This window comes from Ornithodoros turicata, unplaced genomic scaffold, assembly GCF_037126465.1.
Source record: "Ornithodoros turicata isolate Travis unplaced genomic scaffold, ASM3712646v1 Chromosome226, whole genome shotgun sequence".
Classification (NCBI taxonomy): Eukaryota; Metazoa; Arthropoda; class Arachnida; order Ixodida; family Argasidae; genus Ornithodoros; species Ornithodoros turicata.
In genome coordinates, this window is record NW_026999341.1 from 63,196 (window position 1) to 65,443 (window position 2,248).

Consider the following 2,248-nt stretch of genomic DNA (forward strand, 5'->3'; position numbering starts at 1 on the left):
CCCATTCGAGTCGCCGGCCTTCACCTAGCACGCAAGGTTTCTTGAAACTTGGAAAATTAGCCGACAAATCCGCTCGATATTACTCCCATCATACCGCGTTAAAATTGTACAAAGAACAGAACAAAATCCCCAGAGGACTTGCTATAAAAGTCAAGCCAACGTTCCACCTTAAATCAGCACATCAAGATAAGTGGGAGGGAATCTTAAACAACGCTTCCTGCGCTTTGGTCGATGTTTTAATTGATCATTGTGAGGGCTCCCTACGCCAGGTCTCTGGAGAGGTTGAAGACATCCGTAATAGAACATCCCTAACCGAAGCCCACCAGTCGGATTTGGATAAGTTCGCAAAAGATAGGGCAGAAACACTCCTCAGGACCAAACGTAGAAAGCTACTCAGGGACAACGTTAACCCCGACATTGTGCCAAGTTGCGGAACGACAGAACAGATCTCGGAACCTGCAAACGGTATTCAATCAACTAATGACGCGCCTACCCCCCAAGTTGTCTCTAATCTAGAACGCGCTTCTACGATACCTTCCCCTTCTACTGAAGCCGAACCCGCGCAGTCCTCCAGTGTCTTAAACTTGTCCTCTCACTCCCTTACTGATTCTGATATTTCACTACTTAGCCGAGGCCTCTCGTTCTGTCCCAATTACGGAAAGCCAAATGAATACCAGCTCCATTTAGACATGGACAACTTCGCACGACGTACGCGCCTCAAAGAATATTTTCACGACAAATCTCAAGGAGACGTCAGTAGTAAAAGAATAATACGACTTAGCGAGCAATTTGACACCTCCCTCCTCTCTCACCCCCCTGTTACCCCCAATTTTGCAATTTGCACCCCCACCCAATTTTTAAAAAAAATTTTTTTCGATTTTTCACTTAAAATCGCTCATACACGCATAAGAATGCGATAATAGAGCGTAGAATATAATTTTCAATTAATAAATTCAATTACTATTCATTCCAACGAGAGAGAGAGGAGGAAAATATCAAATTATCGTTAAGTCGTGTTATTCTATAATGAGACACACGAAAAGAAGCGCACATACGCATAAATGCACTTTCTAAACTCATTTAATAATTCAAGTCATTACTATACACATTCAATTCATTAATGTGTCAGTCCAGGTTCGGTAACAGCATCAGCCCATGGGCGCCGCCATTTGCAAAGCGTCACACCAGGCAGGTCGGAAAGCATCACGTCAGGTGGCAGCACCGCTGTCATCATGGGGACTTCCGTGGAATGCAGAAAGAAACAAAACAAAAAAGTGCTAACGAGGGGAAAACACGCGCGAAAACAGGCACACACACACACACAATTTTCACCATCGCGAATATGTGCGGGCATGCACCGACGAGTATAGCAACAAGGGTCATTGACAGAATGGCGTACAAGGGAATTGCGAACATGTTTGGGCATGCACGGACAAGAATAATAACAACAAGGGGAAGACTTTCTGCTAATCGCAACAAGGTAAATCGACAAACATACACTACTCCAATACACGCTGACAAGTAATCGCAGTTAGGGGGTAGGTAAACGCGACAACAGAAGAAGAAGTATTAAAACGACAACTCACCGACATCCAAGCATATCTGTGTGCACACACACCGCCCTCCATCTTCTTTACATGACTAAAGAGTTCACCAGCACATCAACGGTCACGATACGAGCGACGCGCCAGACGTCCGCACCCGACGAGAGGCAAACAGAAAACTGAATCTGGCGCCCTCTCCGCGGAGCATACGTCACACGCGCGCGCGCGCGCTCGCAGCGCCACCACGTCTGCCGTCGGACGTTTCGGTTTTGGTCTCGTCGCCCTTCACGTCTCGCGCGCTCGCAGCGCCACCACGTCTGCCGTCGGACGTTTCGGTTTTGGTCTCGTCGCCCTTCACGTCTCGCGCATGCGCTTCGAGCACGGTGGTGGTGGTGGTGGTGGTGGAGGATTCGCTTTCGTTCTGACGCCCATTTCTTTACGTTTTTTATTTGGAAGCGCCGTATAAAGGGAGAGCGCGCTTTCCGCGCGTTATCATTCAGACCAATACTTGGAAATGTTCAGTTACCACGCTTTGCAAACTTGTCCTCGTATCCACGCTTCTTGGGAAGAGCTGGAGAATGACTGTTTCAGCAAGGAGAGTCCCCGAAACGAGCTTGTCATCTCTGCTTTTCGCTACGTCATAGACATGGTGGCTTTTGGCAATATAGGAAAGATATCCCCAGGCCCCCTACCGGAAATGGTGC

General features: G+C 47.7%; 1 long non-coding RNA gene across 1 annotated transcript; it reads right to left on the reverse strand.

Moving 5' to 3' along the window:
* Nucleotides 1–1,062: 1,062 nt before the first annotated feature.
* LOC135373237 (uncharacterized) lies at nucleotides 1,063–1,895 on the reverse strand. The gene is made up of 2 exons (XR_010416371.1): nucleotides 1,587–1,895; nucleotides 1,063–1,239 (listed from the first exon to the last, which is right to left on the reverse strand). It is a non-coding gene; the product is annotated as an uncharacterized LOC135373237 (long non-coding RNA).
* Between the last annotated feature and the right edge of the window lie 353 nt (nucleotides 1,896–2,248).